The sequence below is a fragment of the Sphaerodactylus townsendi genome, linkage group LG05, assembly GCF_021028975.2.
Source record: "Sphaerodactylus townsendi isolate TG3544 linkage group LG05, MPM_Stown_v2.3, whole genome shotgun sequence".
Lineage (NCBI taxonomy): Eukaryota > Metazoa > Chordata > Lepidosauria > Squamata > Sphaerodactylidae > Sphaerodactylus > Sphaerodactylus townsendi.
This window is the reverse complement of record NC_059429.1, coordinates 76,003,541-76,023,608: the sequence shown is the minus strand read 5'-3', so window position 1 is coordinate 76,023,608 and position 20,068 is coordinate 76,003,541. Positions and strand designations below refer to the sequence as shown.

Sequence of the window (20,068 nt, the reverse complement as noted above, 5' to 3'; positions counted from 1 at the left end):
CTGTAAAGGATGAAGTCTGTTTCTAAAGAAATATAATGGTATTTCTTTTCCTAAAAGATATGTCTCTTCCTGTCAGGTTTCTACATCCTCAAGCAAGTAATATGCTTGTTCTTGCAAGCAACATATGAACATGCAAAAGTGCTTTTAGGTGCATATGGGTAACTTTCATGGTTAACACACATAAAAAAGCAATGCAAAATATTATATTTTCTAAGGGGTTAACAAAGCTTACAAGGAACAAAAAATGCAGAATGAATAAAAATTACATGCCCTTTTGAGGTTGTGCTGAAAAACAGGAACAATGCCCCAGAGAAACAGCTATTATGGTACTAGGAAAGGAAAGCTGACATGCTTATCAGTAAGCACAGAGTTGTTGCATAGTTTGGAGAACTGGGAAAATTAAATGCATTTAAGTATTATTTGATCCTATGTGGGCTTTTTCTAAAAAACCATGACTTTGTGTTAAATTTATCTTGGCTTATGAAAAGAGATGTAATGACTTCTGCTAACAAGATAAAGGAGAAGGCAGCACTTAATTTCCTAGGTGATACACAAAATAAAATGATTTGCATTCTTTCAAAAGCTTATATGCAACCTTGTTAAATGTAGCACAATACAAATGAGTTATCTAGATAGGATGCATTTTGTATCTCAGAGCTGCTATATGTAGAATTTCAATAGAGAGTTAATCAAGAGGCATTTGTTCTTTCCAGTGATTCTCAAGTTTTTGATAATTGTTGGAAAGATGAGGCATCCACATATACATTGATAATCTTAGAGTGTGTGTGTGTGTGTGTGTGTGTAGGAGAGTTTTAAAGCAGTGATGCATCAGTTTAAGGCTTCATCGTTATACTGTATTTCTGGGGAAAATGCTTACTTGCCAAACCTAATCTAAATTAGTTGTCCCTCGGTGGATATATTTTGCTTCAGTTTCTTTCATGTTTGCCCTAGAATATGTGATATATTCAAGTCAGTTTAGCTCAAGATGCTCCCAATTATTGAAGAATTCCTACTTTTTAAAGTGTTCTACATGCAAACAAACAGCCTATAGTGGTTCCAGAAGGTGATTTTCCAATTAGACTAATCTTGTAATGAGTGATTAGGTGAGTGACAGCACACTGCTTGCAAACAGTGTGTATTGACTGGTGAAGCACAGTAATGAAGCGTGGAAAGCTTTATGCCTAGTGCTCTGTGGTAGAATTGTCAGTCACTGGCACATCATGGCTGAAACAGTTTATTGAGTATGACTGCCAAATCTTACACAGGTGCCAGATTAATTTTGATGTATCGCACTTAGAGCAATGGCTTTGGACAGTTACTTCGCAGTGTTTTTGCTTGAAAGCCATCAGATAGAATTTTTAAATACATGGACTAAAATACCTATGTTACTGTGAATCTTCAGTAGTGTTTTAAAATCTCTATAATGAGAAATTAATGCTTGTGAATTGTAACATATTCCTGCTATAAAACTAATTCCCATTGTCTGCTTAGAAGGCCATTACTTAGGCAGAAGCCATACAAGAGGCTGCATTGTACTTTTCATTCTTCAAAACATCGGAGAGAGAAGTTGGGTTACCCTTGTCATGGAGAACATTCAAGTGCAACATGACAGATGCAAGACAGGCACTGGCTAATTGGTTTTCACACACATGCCTCAGCTATTCTAACTGTGCCACAGTTGTTTTGTTGGGTAGTGATACTTGGTCAACATACACAGGAGTAGAGTTCACCCTTATTCCACATAATTCACGCTCTTTAGGGATATGCAGGTAGTAAAATAGCATATGTTAGATTTCCTAACTGGTTTTTATTTTTGCCTTCAAGTCACAGCTGATGGTGACACGTAGGGTTTTCAAGACAAGAGGTGTTCAGAGGTGGTTTGCCTTTGCCTTCCCCCATGCCATGACCCTGGTATTCCTTGGAGGTCTCCCACCCAAATACCTGCCAGAGTCAAGGCTGAGAGAATGTGACTGGTTCAAGGTCACCCAGCGAGTTTCTATGGCAGAGTGGGATCTTAAACCTGGGTTTCCCAGATCCTAGTGTGACATTTTAACCACTATGCCTTGCTGGCTTTTAAACTGTTCTAACTGCCATATCCCTAAGTAAAATAAGAACAAACATTTGACAACATTGTACCTTTTATGAGAAAAGGAAGACTGTAAGATTGGGGAACTGTAACATCATAGCCAATGTGTTTTAGATCTAATTTGGGAACATAATGGTACGAAGGGAAATTTAACAAATGTCTTCAAGCTGGACCATTATGCAAAGGGCAACAGGTGGTTAGAGGCATTGATCAGCATCTGATCTATTAATAGGCTGAAATAAAAAAATAATACAATAAAATACAATGTTGTAAGTATGAAAGAAGCAAGACAGTCATTTGGATATAGTTCGGTTGCTTTACAGAACAATTTAACACCAAAGTTACCTTTCTTTCAATGTTTGTGTGTCAGTTGCCTTTATTTGGTATTAGTAGTTTAATGATTGTATAAGCATGAGTCAGGAGTGGATAATTTCTCATTGTTCTTTTACTTGGGAAGCAAGCACTTAAGGCTTGACTACTTTAATTAACCTTGAGTATTCTGATCCAGCACTTAGGCCACATATGAGCCATTCAAAATGAAAGTTTTTAAAAGGTTGGAATAAAGCTTAAGTAAGTGTTTATCTGTTGGTAGTACTAGATTGACATAACTGAGGTGAGGGTTTCTCTGGGTTTCTCTGAATCATACAGCTGCAAAGGGGTGAAGTTCCCTCCTCTGTTCAGCACCCTCCGTGGTTCAAGGAGCTGTTTCCTATTCCACAAAGGTGCTAGTTTATCACTCTGGCCCCTGAGTTGCCACCTAGAAACCAAAAAAAAAACACACTAGTAACACTATAGATGTAAAAAAGACAGAAAAATGTTCTTGATGTCATAGTACTGCTGTGGAGGTAACTGGACATCATGTTTTTTTCTCAAACTTCATGGGCACTCATGAAGTTCTGCACTTATCCTGTACTATTCCTTCCAAGATGTTTAAACAAAGCAACCATTCAGAAGTTGATTAGGGCACGTGAGTTACAATGAGTATTTTATCTGTTACAGGCATTGTCCAATAGGGGCATGAAACAACCATACTCACTTCCATTGCAGAAACCTTGGTAGAGATCCTTAGGGCTAATTTCCTCCTTGTGCTTACTCAAAGGTTGAGCTGCTGCAAATTGGTTTGCCCAAAGCAAGGTAGAACAGAAAAAGAAAAAAATGTGTATACGGTGAGCAACAATGGCTTTCACAATATGACCTCAATGCCTTCAGGTATCTGTTTCTATACACAGTTATAGTGACTGAGCAGGGGATATGAGCTCCCATTCTGCTTTGTTGCCATCGTCCTTTTTGGAGGGCTTTGGTTGCACATAGTGACTGCTTTGGGGATCCCTCCCTTAACATTTCTAGGGGCATGTGTTTGGTTTTGTTACAGTAGATGGACTCTAGAAAAGCAAAAAAATGTTTACAAAATGAAAAGCTTTTATCCTGTAGCTTGCAGATCGTAGAGGCTTTGGGGAAATTAATGCATGCAAGTATGAAGAAAGCTCACTGTGAATAGCCTAATTCAAGCTTTCTCGTTCCCATTTCCTGCCTCTTGTCTGCTTCCTTGCTGTTTCGTGAAAATGGAGGAGTTCTGTTTCCCAAATGACCACTGGAATGAAAAACCAAAAGGCAGCAACACAACTGTTCTTCTTTTTGAACAAATGCTTCTGTCATTTTTTCTTTTAACAGGTATTAGTAATACAAAAAGTGACACAGATAATTAATGCAGGATTTCTTTTCTGTGATGTATAACGTGCAGAGCTTTTCTATATTGTATATTAGATGTATTTCATTTACAAGGGTGGGATAATTAGAACATAAAATTTCTTTTTGTCCTGGACAGCGGTAGATCAAAAGGAATACTTTAATATTCATTACTTTCCATAACAGAGAAATTAATGCCAAGATCTTAATTCAGGCCCTGAAGAACCAGATTTCTTAGACTGGAAAGGGGAAAAACTTTTTTTTAAAACCCTCTGTGAAATTCATACGTATGTCAGATATTGATACTGTCTTATTTTGCTTTGAAATATTGATATGATTTGAAAGGGGTGTGAATATTGATGGAGGACAGTAAGTGTTCATATTATGTACATGTAGTGCCTTCATCTTGCTTGCTTTGCTCATGGCTGGAAATTCCCAGGGGAAAATGGTAGAAAAGGAGGAATATCACAATGTGCACATGATCTCTCTCAGTGGGAGGAAAAGTTGGGCACTTGTGCTATATATTCACATCTATTTAATATGGTAAAATGTAACATGTCTCACAGGAAAAGAAGCAACCTCACCTCCTTACAAAATTAGGTTAAACTCATCTATAGTTATTTACTGTAGAGTTTTGAACTGGTGATCTGAGAGATACTAGGTGGGACCTGCAGGATGTATCAGCAAGAGTGTCTCCTGAACTGGACAAAGCAATCATGTGATAAAGTGTGAGCCATGTAAAAGAACTCTGACTAGTCTTTTCCTGCTGACAGTGGAGATTGCCTTCACCTCATCCTCAGTTGGAGCAAACCCCTCCCCCCCAGGAACAGAACAGGTTTGAATTTGCCCCACTCCTGGGGTTGAAAGTACCAGTTCTCCTTCATGCTCCTCTGTCAGCATGGACCCGGAAAAGCACATTGACACAGCAGTCATAACAGCAAGGTTTATTTGGAGGATGTATGCCTAATACCTTGCAGCAGCTTATAGGTGCCCTTTTTGTCATCTAGCATAAAGCGTAACAGCATAAAGCGTAACAGTATCGGTTACTGTAGTGGAACACAGATGCATTAATGGCAGAAGATATTTCTGGGCAACACATGGCACCAAGTCATTACTGCCTGTATAGCTTAAACTACATTTTGGCCATCACTTGGATTTTTAACGATTGCGCTAAAATCCTTTCAGACCCAATAACATAATTGTCTTAATTATTGTAATCTGATAATAAGTTCACTACCCATACCAAAGTAGAAAGTAGTTAAATCGTTAGGCTTACCAATCCAAAAGATGCATTGTCTCAGTTGCCAAGACTTATTCCCTTCTGGTTTTTATGCAGTGAACAAAATATTCAGCTGTGTCGTTCATTAGAAATCATCAGCAATCTGAACAAGCAGATGTCATTTTAGCTATTTGTTCTCAAATCACTTCATATTAATGAGCTTGAACACAAATGTTCAGGTTAGACTAAGTGATCGCTTATGCAGACCTCACATGCTGTTATTGTCTGAAATGTGAACAGGTCTTGATGCAAAATTAGATGAAACCCTCCTGTCTGCATGGCCCTCATTCCTACAAGTCTGAAGCATAGTTGAGTTTTCCTAAACTAGATTAATGATTAATCCAATATATAGAAACTTATCCTTATTGTTATCTCTGTTGAATACTGGAGGGTATGTGTGCCTGGTCAAAGCATTCTGCTCCATTCACAGTTTTGGTTGGCTCTAGGGTTTGGTGACAAGGTCATCTGAGAAAAGATATGCACATGAATTGCAGATTTTGGAATTTAATTTCAAGCAGTGGCAAATTACTGAAGGAAATGCACCCTATCTTCTTTCATTTGAAAGAGGCACTGAATTCAAGTAAACAATTATGTTAACTTGTGCAGATATTTGTTATTGCTATGAGAATGCAATAAAACTTTCCAAGTACTTTATTTCTCATGGAGCTATCATGTATTTGTACAGGAAACCCATAAAGAAGGGGGATGGGGGAGTCTGGTTTTCAGTATTTTCAATGATGGGATACCCTTATCTTATTTAAACATCAGCATTACACTTACATGAAATAAGTCTAGAGTCCTTAGGTTAAGTTTGTTTGTTTATTTGATTTTTAGATCATTGTCCCCTGCCACAGCTGACCAAGAGAGGTTCACAACATTCATTCCCAATAAAAGCAATAAAATATAACAGTACTCAGTCTTGCTACCTTAAAATAAACTTGGTGATACTGAAAGACCTCAGTGGCTGGAGTTACATCCACAACCACCACTGCTGAAGATTGACCATTAAAGGGCCCCATGTCTGGGACAACCCTGCTGTTTACCTCTAGGTGAGGACCACTGGTTAGCTGAGGCATACTGACCAGCTGAGGCACGCTTGGGCACCAGTGTGAGCTCTCATGATGTGGGGGGAAGCCATCGCAGAAAGGCAGGTGACTATGAGGCTATAAAGAAGAACTGGAAGAACCACCCAGCCATGGCCAGGGTGGTGGTATTTGCTCATATGAGAGTGTGTGGTGATTGGCTGGAATTGAGTTGTGCATTGCAATTGGCTGGAAGTGAGTTGTCTCCACCTCGGGTAGCCTTTTATATAGTAGGTGCCCACCAGGATATGAATATGAATAAATAGTGGCAGCATGTGAATAAAACAGTGTTTGACCCCTAACTACAATATCTCTGTGTGAGTGAGGGCTTTGTTATTAAAGGGGGCTGACTAGGCTAGCCTGCCTGTAGATGTCTCTGTGAAAGAAGGACGACCTGAGTTGTGAAATGGTCATGGCCCTCTGTATATTTTAAAAGAAACAAGAAGAGTAGGAATATGACATCCTAATATACTAGCTTTAGAGCAGGGATCTGCAACCTGCGGCTCCGGAACCGCATGCAGCTCTTTCAGCCTTATACTGCGGCTCCACGAGGCCTGGAGGTCGGGGGGTAGTGTGGGCGTGTCCCTCCAGTCCTCCAGAGCAGCACTGGAAGGAAAGATGAGTGGAGGGCTGAACCGGAGGCAGCTCTGTGCGTGAGGGCGCTGTTTTTCGCATCCCCTCCACTCAACTCTCCTTCCAGTGTTGCTCTGGAGGGCTGGAGGTTGGAGGGTAGTGTGAGCATGTCCCTCCAGAGCAGCCGCCATCCTCCCCTCTGCCATCCCCGCAGCAACCATCCCTCCTCTGCCCCACGGAGCAAGTGGCTGCTTGCTCTATCAGGCAGAGGGGGTTTCCCTGCCCGGCGCCGCTGCCTCCCGCAGTGCGAAAGGCAGCGTCACTGGGCAGGCCGTGGCCGTCATCCCCCCTCTGCCCCACGGAGCAGGCGGCTGTCTACTCCATCGGGCAGAGTGGGTTTCCCTGCCCGGCGCCATTGCCTCCCACAGTGTGAGAGGTGGCAGCACTGGGCAGGCCGTGGCCACCATCCCCCCTGTGCCCCACGGAGCAGACGGCTGCCTGCTCCGTCGGGCAGAGGGGGTTTCCCTGCCTGGTGCCTCCGCCTCCCAGGGCTAGAAGGAAAGGTGAGTGGAGGGGCCGAACCAGAGTGGAGCCGCCTCTCCGGCTCGGTAGATCTTCAGGGCCATGGAAAACAATTACAGATGATAGTATGGAGAATATATGTACTTTGAATGAATTGTAACGTTGACTGATAAGAAAGCGCACATGTGGAAGCCCACCACTATATGTTTTTGTTATATGTTGGTTGGTGGTTGTTGTTCTGTGCATGTTTTTGTTTGTCAATAAAGCATTAAAACATAACAAAAAAAGAAAACAGGTCCAAATGGCTCTTTGGATGGTAAAGGTTGCTGACCCCTGGTTTAGAGGATGGTAGACGCTCTGTGAATGAAGAAGGGGCGTAACTTAGGGGTTTGTGGCTCAGTGGGAGTAAGTATGTGATTCACTTGAGGGAAGAAACCTGTTCATTGAATACACAGCCCTATAAAATCCAGGCAGTGGCTCCAGCTGGTGAATATTTTGCTTTAAGATCTTGTGAAAACTATACTTTTACAGCTAGGACAAATGCAGTTATTAGTAATCAATTTAGGATGCTTTAGCCCATCATCGTTTCTCGGCTCTACACTGCTGTGAGATATCTTAGTGCCAAGGCCCGCTGTAATCAGTGGTCATTTCTTGTTTGTTGATGACAGTAACTATCAAGTAGTTAAAGTTTTAAATGCCATGAATGAGCCTTGACAGAACTTTCAGTGTGGATTTATGGTGAGTTTTTGCTGTGACTTATGGTAAATTACATGAACTTTTAAGCAATGTCTTTTTCTATGCAGGAAGAATAAATCAATCACTGAAATATAGTTTTTTTTTGAGAAGCTTGGTTATAAAAAGGTGAGCCTGAGTATGTTATTGTCATGATTCAGTGTTGCCCCCATTGAGAAAAATTTCATCATAGATTATTTTTATGAATAGTCTGTATGTATCTCTTGATTATTTAGAGCTGAATAAGACTGTTAACTTTAGGACTCAAAGCATAACTTATGATGAGATAACCACAACTGTTTTTCTATAGGTAATTTGTTTTATGTATGTATAACATACATAATTCGTTTATGTATACAATTCATTGATCAAAATATTAACAAATCCAAATCTGAATTGCAGTATGCTAGGTTATAACTGTTGCTTTTAGTACTTTAGTTTGGAAAGATTAATGGATATCTTCAATTGCAATACTTTTATATTTGCTCAGTTCAGACATCACAGCAGACCATATCTAAGGAACCTTAGTTGCATCTTGGTGTGATATCTCAATTGTCAGACCTTGTGGGTGGCAAACTGGGATAAAATATTATGGACTGAGAAGGTAGAAAAAAGCTAGGATTAGTGTTTTTTCTTTGAGAAATAGGCCATTTTGTTTCAGTTTCAAAGAAAAAGTTAGGTTGTTCCTTGCAAACCACAGGGAGAGCTTTCTAAGGCCCTACATAAGGGAATATGTGTCTGTTGTCAAGCTCAGGGCACATGGCTGTGCACTTGCTTGGAATGAGCTCAGCACTTTGCTAGTCAGTAAGCGGGTTGGGAGTACCATGATGCTTCCTGGAGGTTTTTTCTGTTTCATTTAAGACCTTTGGATTTATTTCCAACAAGCAGAGTGTAGGAAACACACTAGAGGGCACCCAGGCTGTTGAACTGGAGATAGCTTACAGAATAGTGAGCCTGTGCATCATTCCAATTATTATGATAAATTTAGAGCAATTATTCTACTTCTGAATATCATGTTTGAATAGCAAGAATATTTAGAGGGGGGTTTCTGTAATGCTTTTATTGCTTATCAGAAATTGAAATGTTACACGTGAAAGTTGGATGATGGGGGAGAAACCGGGAGGGTTGATGGGCTGCAGCAAGTTGGGGCTGAGGGAGAAATTGCCAACCTCCTTTCAAAAAAATGTAAATATCCTTAAATCTTTAGAAATGTGTGGCAAATGCTCCATTGGTACAGTGTTGCTTAAGGCAGATAAGACATATTTGTTAAGTAGATGTTAGAAATGGAGCAGTTGAATTGCACAATTATATTCATCAGGCCTGATTTAAATATTATATGCAGAGCTTACCTAGGCAGCATTACACATATCCATTGTCTCATTTAAATAAGGCTCTCGTCTACTACATGTGCTTTCTTCCATGCCAGTACAGTGCCTGCTGATATGGCAGTTCTATGTAAAAAGTACACCCAAGCAAAGTGACCTGATTTAAACAAGGTTCTAGCTTGGAACATACAGTGGAGGTAAGTTTCTTTTCCTGCCTAGCATTACATTTAAATTAGACCTTAGAATAGAAGAATAAGGTGACCAGATTTTTAAATGAAGGTGATGTTCTGGCTTTTGGGAACTGCATTTCCTGATATTTGTTAAAATTAATTCAACCTTCTATTTATATAGATTGTGCAAAATGGATTCTGCTATATAATGGATACTGCTATATAAATGCAATTTGTTCCTGTAAAGTTGGTGTACCTTTACAGCATGTGTAATTGCTTTGAGATAAATTGCTGATTTTTAATTTTGCGGTAATGTGAACCTGTTGTTAACATAAATAACTTTTAGAAGAGCAATATGTAACTCTAATGACTGGGTGAACACCTGTTCTCCAGGTACTGACTAATTCTCTAAATTTTCCTTCCTTTGTGACATTGGTTTTTTGGTGTTTCACATTCCCCATATTTACTCTTACTTAATACACAGTGCTCTTTGAAACTGGTGCTGCATTCAGATAAGTACCTCAGCTTGAGGTGAATGGATCCAGACTGGATGTTTCCATGGGTGCAAGGATTTCTGCTCAAGGAACCTAATTTTCTTGTGCCCCCCATGGCAGCCCAAAATGTCCGCAGAAATTCTGTTCTCAGGAACCCCGCTCACCAATGAACAGGATTTTTTGCAACATTTTGGGATGTCACGGGAGTGGAAAGGCAGGAAAACTACGTGGATGGAAATCTTTGCACCTATAGAATTGTGATTGAGGATCTACCCCACTGAGCCTAAAAGTTGATAAAAGCAGACATCTGCATGCCCTGCTTTAGCTCCTAGCAATGCTGCTAGAAACCAACCCAGGCTGGCGTTAAAACCATGTCAGCCATGGACTGTGGAACTTGTGTGAATGGAGCTTCAAACTGAGAAGATCAGATGGACAAAGAAGCTAGCATTTTGATCCAGCAACTCTGTGGGAATGGTATGCACAGAAGTCCCCTTTTCTGTGTAAGTATTTTTCATTTACTTCAGGTAAGGGCAGAGATCTGAAGGTTCAGTGGATTGTTCAAATATGGCTCTGGATTAAGGGCATTTTCTTATTTTTTTTTGTGTCATCAAGTCACATCTGACTTATAGTGATCTCTGGAGGGGTTTTCAAGACAAGGGACTTTCAGAGGTGACTTGCCCTGTCACAACCCTAGAATTGACGCTTCTTAGCTTCTATTATCTGATGAGCGAGGCTTGCTTGGGCTATTCACGTCAGGGCAAGGGCAATAATATAGAGTATTTATTTTTTGTTCTTAAGCAAGATTTAAAAAAAACATTTTAATGGAGTTATGTGTTAGAAGAAATTATGAATAAAATTGAGGATTGATTTCTACTTTGATATTATTTATGTTGTTGGATTCCCAGTGAGAATATCATATGCCACTATTTTTGGCTCTAGTTGAGATTCATCATCTAGTACAACTAAGCTAGGTCTGATGTCACTGGACAGTACATGTTTGATTGAATAATTCTTAAAAATGATCCAAATGGCTGTTGTGGGTTTTGGGCTATGTGGCCTGGCCTGGTAGTTTTAGCTCCTAAAGAGACTCCCAGAGACTGGGGTGCGAAATCACCCAACCAGGAGAAGGACCCTTCCCCGTAAGTATCCAATGGTCCGTTTTAGCTCCTAAAGAGACTCTTGAGACAGCTTCAGAAACTGCTGCTGGTCCAGAATGCAGAGTTGAGGGTTCTTACCAAGACTCCAGTGAGAACGAATATTCGATCTGTGCTCTTCCAGCTGCACTGGTTACCAATCGAATTCTGGATCATGTTCAAGGTTTTGGTGTTGACCTTTAAGGCCTTGAGCAGCCTGGAACTCTGGTACCTGCTGGACCGTGTCTTCCTATATTCCCCCCCGGGAGGGTGCTTTGCTCCTCTTTGTCTCCTTATATTCCCCCCGGAAGGGTGCTTTGCTTCTCCAGAGCTAACCTCTTGGTAGACCCTGGTCCCAAAAATATCCGGCTAGCCTTAACCAGAGCCAGGGCTTTTTTGGCCCTGGCTCTGGTGTGGGGAAACTTTTTATCAGCTGACTCCAGGGCCCTGTGGGATCTTAGTTCCACAGGACTTACAAGATGGAGATGTTCCACTGAGCCTTTGGTTGAAGCATCTATGGTCTTTTTTCCATCCTACTGGACTCTTGATCTGCCCCTCTCCTGGAAATGATACCTGAAAATTTAATTGTTGTTACCATCTTTAGGATTTGTATTGATGTTGTAGTTTTAATGTTTTTAATATTTATGCTTGCTACTTTTTACATGGAATTTTATTTGTATTTTGTGTCATTGTGTGTGTTAGCCATCCTTAGCCTGGCTTTGGCTGGGAAAGGGCGGGTTAGCAAGCTCAATAAAATCAATCAGTCAATCAATAACATTCCACCAGTGTGTGTGGCTGGCATCTTCAGAGGCATGTCACAATAAGATGTGTTTTCTCCAAGGGCCAGTGTGAAGATGCCAGCCATAGACGTGAGTGAAACGTTAGGAACTAAAACTACCAGACCATGGACGACCACATTGGCCTGTGATGGCAAACCTATGGCACTCCAGATGTTCATGGACTACAATTCCCATTGCCAATTGGCCATGCTGACAGGGGCTGATGGGAATTGTAGTCCATGAACATCTGGAGTGCCATAGGTTCGCCACCACTGACATAGGCTGTAAGCAGCAGTGAAAGCCTTAAACAAAACAACAATCCAAATCTTATTGTTGACATAAACTATCCTAACATTCTATAGCTCATACTAAAGTACAAACTGGTATTCTGCTTCCACTAGGCCAAGCAAAGGAAAGTTGTCCAGGAAAGATTCAAGGAACACAAAAGCAGAGAGTGCTGGCAAAGGTCTAGTTGTCAGCCCCAACATCCTGGTAATGTAAATAGACGAGTTTATATTGAAGTCTCTGTATTGTTGTTAGGTAGGTCTCTCTTTCTGTGCCTGGGAAGTGAGTCATCCTATAAAGGGAACCCTTTAACTTGCTGTATTTCAGAACAGAGTCTTCAAGGGTACAGATTCATAAAAAGCTAAAATGTTTCATAAATGGTTTTTGCCTATCAGCAGAAAGTATTAACAGAACTGAAACTGATTTTGTAGAAATATAAATGTGCTAAATTTAAATTTTCCTAGTCTGTATCAGAAGATGATATTTCTAAAATACTAGAGTAGCTCATATGTCAATTGACTAAAAGTGCAATAAAAAGGGGGTCAAAGGAGCATTGGAAGTGGTAGGACAGTTGTGCCAGCACCAGTGCCCCAGTGCCAGTGCAAATGGTGATTATGCTTGTGGGTGGCTGGGCAGACATGTTGGCAGGCTGGAGTGGTGGTCAAGCAGAACAGATAGGCATCAGTGAAAGGGCAATGCAAGGTGCCGCACCAGCCTGACATGAAGGGCCAGGGGCAGGGAAGGCAATAAATGCATTCAGCGAATGAATGCAAAAACCATGGCATCGCCCATAGGGGCCAATGGAGCACGGATCAGGAGGACTTGCCAGAGGCTTTTGGCTCCACCCACAAGGGGAAAGCTGCTTTGGAATTGAACCACAGCCATCACAACAGAGAGAGGAAAGATACAGGGGATGCCCCCACTTCAGATAGAATGGCTGCTGAGAGATAAATTCAAAAGCACTGCCAAGGCAACTCCTCGACCCAATACTGGGGGGAGGAGGGGGAGTGCAGCACGGCGCTGAGCTGCAAAGAGAAGGGCAGGATTTATGAGTGTGGGGAAGCAGTGGGAACTAAGAAAAGAGGGGACAAGCTGAAGGCAATGAGAGGAGGATATGGTAACTGAATCCATATCTCAGAGAGTCCATCCTACCTGCAATGAGGCAGTACTGTCCCACCAAGCTCTCTTCCAGATGATGGTGAGGACTGGGAATGGCATGACCAGCTGAGGGTGAGTTCACAGCCCCTGCCAGATGTTGGGGACAGGCTGGACTCATGCCTGGTGCCCCTGCGCAGACGGGCTTAGGAACAGTGTAGCTCTTCAGACTGATTCAGACGCTCCAGTTGCCTGGCTCCCCCCAGGTGTGGATTCAGTGGCAGCATGGTCTTTGAACCAGTTCAGAGGGGAGAAAGCCAGGGGAGCTGGGGAGCTCTTCCATGGCCATTAGGAATTGCACACTGATGTCTCAGCATCGCTCGATAACCACAGGCCAAGAGACAGAGCTGGTGTCTGTCACCGCTGGAGAATGATCCTGAGGGAGACCCAAGGCATCCAACAAACCATCAGTCATCGGGAAGTGGCAGCCTGCACCTGGGGTCTTGCAACCAAGAGACACAGAAGCCATGCCAAGTGGAGCAGAGTGGGAATCAGGACTGCCTACAGGGGAGCCCTGACCCCCACAAATCTCTCATCTGGCTTGTGATTTTCTACAGGTTGTGGTGGGCCATCATACCCCCTGATGAGAACTAGGATGGTGTGGCACAAGACCACAAGGCCAGCAAGCCTCCCATCCAGGAGTCTGCCCCTACCTTTATTTCCTCTTCAATAAAAGCTACCTTGTTTGTCTGAACATGTGATAGTGGTGTGGGTGCAGGCAGAGTGGGCATTAGCCACTCATGGGCTGGCCATCCGACTTCTCTGAAGGCCATGAGAGGGATTGGTGGTAGGGAAGGAAATCAGGGGAGGTAGGTGGGGAGGAGCACAGAGGGGTGAATGGGGCTGGGGAGGTGCAGCAGACACAGCAGCCTGCAGGCTGAGAGGGGGTAGGAGTTGAGCGGTGGCCCAGGGAGGGGGCTGTCACCAGGGGCTATCCTACACTGAACAGCCACACTTGGGTTGGTGAGTGCCTGACTGGCAACCATCCACTTAATCTGCATAGTGGCTGACTGGTGGAGAGCCTGGTTACTAAGGGAGCAGCCTGGCTGTCTCCCTTACTACGTCCCTCCCTGCCAAACAGTGGAGTTTGCCACAAGGTGCAGCTACTGTGCCCCAAGGGCAAGTCAGCAGGGCAGATGCATTGCTCCTCCGAGGGACTGGTGGCTTTGAGTTTGGCACTGGGCCTACCCATGATGAGAGGTCTCGGCACATGAGCGCACAAAGCTGCCTTATACTGAATCAGACCCTTGACCCGTCAATGTACCATGTTCTAGTAGCATTTTCTCCTGACGTTTCATCTGCATCAGTGGCTGGCATCTCCTCTGAAGCAGGTGAAACGTCAGGAGAAAATGCTACTAGAACTCTGCCATATAGCCCGGAAACCGCACAGCACCCCAGTGTTTCCAGCCGTGAAAGCCTTCGACAATACAAAGATGACATAGTTTCAAAACAAAAAAAAAAATGCTTTCTTTCCTCTTACAACCCAGTCCAAAGGGGGGGAGCAGTAGAGTGCTGGTCAGGGAAGGCACTGTGGTGCCATGTCCAAAGAAGCAATCAGTGGAGCAAGCACCAGGAAAGAAGGGGGGGAAACTCTCTTCTCTCCCAGGGAAGCCCATTGCTGGGAATGATGTACGCCTCCCTTTTTGGTTGCGTAGGTCTGCACTGCAGAAAGGAAGCATTCCCTGGCTGAAACTGCACTGGGAGCTGACTAAGATCAGCTCTGCCCTGGGATCACTGTGGTGCCATGTCCAAAGAAGCAATCAGTGGAGCAAGCACCAGGAAAGAAGGGGGGGAAACTCTCTTCTCTCCCAGGGAAGCCCATTGCTGGGAATGATGTACGCCTCCCTTTTTGGTTGCGTAGGTCTGCACTGCAGAAAGGAAGCATTCCCTGGCTGAAACTGCACTGGGAGCTGACTAAGATCAGCTCTGCCCTGGGATCACTCCTGGATTAGCCCCACCCATGCCTGTGTGGACTCCTGTAGTGGCTGGGTGCTGGCAAGCACAACAGCTTCCAGGTTCCGGCGCTGCCCAGTTGCATAGTACCCCGCGACACTAGCATAATAGCCTCTTTTGCTGGCATGTTTACCTTTTATGCTAGCAGAGTGGGCTTCCACGTTGGCGCAACCCTACACTGCTTCCTAGGCTCCATTCTCCTCCCCACTTTGAATTGCACTCTTTGTTTAGCCTAGAAGATAATTCCTTATCTCAGTCTATCCGGCCATGTGAAACTTCGCCACTGAAGCATCAAAGCTAGGCTATTGGAATGCACTCAACATGGGTCTATCCTTAACATCAACATGAAACTTTCAATTGATACAGAACCCTGCAGCTTGGTTACTATCAACCATGCTTCTCCGAAAATAAGACAGTGTCTCATATTAATTTTGCTCCCAAAGATGCGCTATGTCTTGTTTTCAGGGATGTCTTATTTTTCCGCTCCACAGCTGCATGCTCTGGTGTTCTGTTCGACGGGCATGCTTTCAAACAAAAACTTTGCTACGTCTTACTTTCGGGGGATGTTTTATATTTAGCACTTCAGCAAAACCTCTACTATGTCTTATTCTCAGGGGATGTCTTATTTTCGGAGAAACAGGGAAGAACTAAGTGGAGCATGCAGATCACATCCATTTTACAGTCAATCAATTGCCATGTTCAATTCAAGTTATCTGCAGGATGACCTACACCAGTATCATGCTTTAATACATGAGCTTTGTCCATCTGAGCCCAGATTCTCTTTTTAAATCCACCTTAAAGGGAGAATCTGGGGCCCCCAGTTAAAACAACATTGAAAGTGGATTATTCCCCCACCCTGAAACAGCATCATTTTCAATGTTTAAACTGGGGACCTCAGATTCCCCCTTTAAATCCAGGCTGAAGGGGTGGATTTAAAAGGAGAATCTGGGGAAATTTGGGGGGTGTCTGCTGTGCAATTGTTAAGGGGTGCAATTGTTAAGTTAGCAGCACCAAACTTTCAGGGTATCTCTAGGATACTCTCCTGATGATGTCACCCAGTTTTGGTGAAGTTTGGTTCAGGTGTACCCCCCATTTTCTATTAGCTCCCATTGGAAACAATGGGGGATGGGGCACCCCCTTTGGGAGGCCATAGCTTTGGACCCCCTGAACCAAATCTTACCATACTTGGGAAGTATTGTCAGGAGAGTCTCCCAAATAATCCCTGAAATTTTGGTTCTGCTAACCTAAAAGCTGCGCCCCCTACAGGCCAGAAACTGAAAAACACTAAAATACCAAAAACTACAAACGGGGGGTGGAGCTTCGGACATGTAATGCAGTTTTTTTTAACCCAGGACACACACCCCTCTTACCTATGTCCTTGGCTGTTCAAATTGTTTTCTGTATTTGGTAATCCCCCTCGAATCTCAATGAGAAAGGTGGACTGTAAGTTGATGTAATTTCATAGTTGGTACTTAAAGGAACATGGTCATACAATGGAATAGCTATAGGTTGCATTAGAGACAAGAGCATTCAAATGAAGATGACTATGATTCACACTTCTATGGCAGGAAAGAAGCATTGCCTTCCTTCCAACCTGAGGAGAACAGTTTATCTGTCTGAATTTCTGTGTAATTTGACTTTGTTTCATATATAATTTCTTTTGGCCTCGAGTTACATCTGACTAATGGCGAGCCCTAGTACGGGTTTCAAGGCAAGACTTTCAGAAGTAGTTTGCTGTTGTCTGCCTCCATGTCATGACCCTGATGTTCCTTGGAAGTCTTCCATGCACCGCTTGCCAGGGTTAACCCTCAGATCTGGGCTATCTAGGTCAGAGCTTCATATAGAGAGGCTGCAGTGTTTGGGACTCTTTAGTTTGGAGAGGAGACGTCTGAGGGGGGATATGATTGAGGTCTATAAAATTATGCATGGGGTAGAAAATGTTGACAAAGAGAAATTTTTCTCTCTTTCTCACAATGCTAGAACCAGGGGGCATACATTGAAAATGCTGGGGGGGGGGTGGGGGGGTGGGATTAGGACTAATAAAAGGAAACATTTCTTCACCCAACACATGATTGGTGTTTGGACTATGCTGCCACAGTAGGTGGGGTTGGCCACTAACCTGGATAGCTTTAAAAGGGGCTTGGACAGATTTTTGGAGGAGAAGTTGATCTGTGGCTACCAATCTTGATTCTCCTTGATCTGAGATTGCAAATGCCTTAGCAGACCAGGCGCTTGGGAGCAGCAGTAGCAGTAGCAGAAGGCCATTGCTTTCACATCCTGCATGTGAGCTCCCGAAGGCATCTGGTGAGCCACTGTGAGTAGCAGAGTGCTGGACTAGATGGACTCTGGTCTGATCCAGCAGGTACGTTCTTATGTTCTTATATAGTGTAGATTAATTTTCTTTGCGACTATTTTACCAACTAGAAGAACTTTAAAAACAATCTCTCTTTTTTAAAAAAAAGGGGGGAAAAAGAACAGGAAGGGAAGAAACTCAAAATCATCCACTAAATTAAAAGCAAAAGAAAAGAGTAAATCCGGTAAATAAGGAACCCTGTGGTACAGAGTGGTAAGTCAAATCTCTGCTCATGACCTGAGTTTGATCCCAATAGAAGTCGGTTTTGGGTAGTTGACTCAAGGCCTTCTGTCCTTCCAGGATCAGTAAAAGGAGCATCCCCTTTGCTGTAAAGTTTAGATGACTGGGGAAGGCAATGGCAAACCCCCCTTTAATATAGTCTGCCTGGTAAATTTGATGTAACATCACCCCATGGGTCAGTAACGACCCAATGCTTGCACAGGGGGCTACATTTACTAACCTTTAATCAATTAAAGCCCAAATGTTGACAGCTTAGAAAATGACTCATGATCCCATTTTATTTTGACCAGGGAGCTATTTTCTCTCCGTGTGTGTGTTCGTGTGCCTCTGTCTCCATGATGTCTCAACTTGAAAGCATCCTGCCATTCAAATACATTTTGTGACGTAACTTTTAATCACAACCAGTCGAACGGCTACTCAATAGTTAGAGCATTTAATTAAGCAGCAAAAGCCCCTTAATCCTTGTGCAGTTAATGCTCGTTGTGCTTGTAGCCCCTTATCAGATGAGTCTAGGTTAAGTTGAGACCAAAAATTCCCCCTGCCTTTCATTGAACTTTTCACTTCAGTATAGCTTATACTATAAAACATGGTGGTAGCTTGGGGATGTATATGTGAAAAAAGCCCAGGAGGGAAATTTAATACACAGATGAATTTTTATTGGCACAGTTGGTCTGAGTTCACTGAGATTACTTTAAATTAGTTTAAACCATTCTCCTGAAAACATTTGTGTGGTGTGGGTTTTAGTTTAGCAGCACAATATTGCAGAGTATAGGAATTTTTTTGATAGGTGGGAACTTGGCTCTAGGAACCACTGGGTGCATGTTCTGAATCTCTGATGTCCTACTTCATCTGTTAGGATTCATCATAATTTATTCCATTTACCCGTATATACTCATGTATAAGTCGACCTACATATAAGTCGAGGCACCGAATTTTACCACAGAAAACTGGGAAAACTTATTGACTTGCGTATAAGTCGAAGGTGGGAAATGTAGCAGCTACTGGTAAATTTCAAAAATAAAAATAGATGCCAATAAAATTACATTAATTGAGGCATCAGTAGGTTAAATGTCTTTGAATATTTATTTCAAAGAAAAACAGTAAACTAGCTCTGTAAGTAGAAAAGAGGATCAACAAGAACAATATGGTATCAAAAATAACTTTACAAAAGTACAAAACAAGTACAAAAACCTTTAGCTTTTTTGTAAAGAAGGGTTTTAAACAATGGATCTTACAATAAAAACTGGAATGAACATGCCTGTTCACTGTGACTCAAAACTACCCTGCTTTTAAAAAGAATAGTTCATTATTTATAGTGTACATATTTTTAAAATTGCACATGGCAGGTGTCATTTTAGAAGGGACATTCACACAACCTTTAAGGGGAGGAATGTTTATGTTAGCAGTACCAACATTTCAGAGTATCTTTAGGAGACCCTCCTGATGATACCACCCTGGTTTGGTGAAGTTTGGTTCCGGGGGTCCAAAATTATGGACCCTCAGAAGGGTTCCGGGGGTCCAAAATTATGGACCCTCAAAATTATGGACCCTCAAAATTATGGACCCCCATCTACTATTAGCTTTCATTGGAAACAATGGGGGATGGGAGCACCCAATTTGGGGATCCATAACTTTGGACTCCCTGAACCAAACATCACCAAACCCGGCTGGAATCAGCAAGAAATTATCCTGATGATACCCCCCAGGTTTGGTGAAGTTTGGTTCAAGGGGTCCAACGTTATGGACCCACAAAATTATGGACCCCCATCTACTATTAGCTCCCATTGGAAACAATGGGGGACGGGGCACCCTGTTTGGGGGTTCATAACTTTGGACCCCCTGAACCAAAATTTACCAAACTTGGCAGGTATCATCAGGAGTGTCACCTGATGATGCCCTGAAATTTTGGTGCCGCTAGCCTAAAAACTGCGCCCTCTGGTAGCCGACAAAGTAAAAACCCTAAAATATTTTTAAAAATACACCTCACTCATGTATAAGTCAAGGGGGGCTTTTTCAGCACCGAAAATGTGCTGAAAAACTCGACTTATACATGAGTATATACGGTAGTGTTTGGTTGAAGATTTCAGCTTGGGAAATGTTCAGTTTCATTAGTAAAAAATTGATCTTCATTGGTATGTTAGCAAGAAAGCAGTTCTTCTCAGACGCAAATAGAAATTAGCCTGAAGGGAGGAAGGTTTTATTCTATTGTATGCTTCATTTA

General features: G+C 42.6%; 1 protein-coding gene across 21 annotated transcripts in view; it reads left to right on the top strand.

Annotated features, from left to right (window-relative positions):
- PTPRF (protein tyrosine phosphatase receptor type F) overlaps positions 1-20,068 on the top strand; it is a 623,992-nt gene that overhangs the window by 137,255 nt on the left and 466,669 nt on the right. Inside the window, exon 1 of one of the 21 annotated variants that reach the window (XM_048497080.1) lies at positions 12,336-12,353. The exons of the other annotated variants lie outside the window; for them this stretch is intronic. The gene's annotated coding sequence lies outside the window, so the exon portion shown is untranslated. Of the gene's footprint in view, positions 1-12,335; positions 12,354-20,068 lie in introns of those variants that run through there. 21 annotated transcript variants of the gene reach the window in all.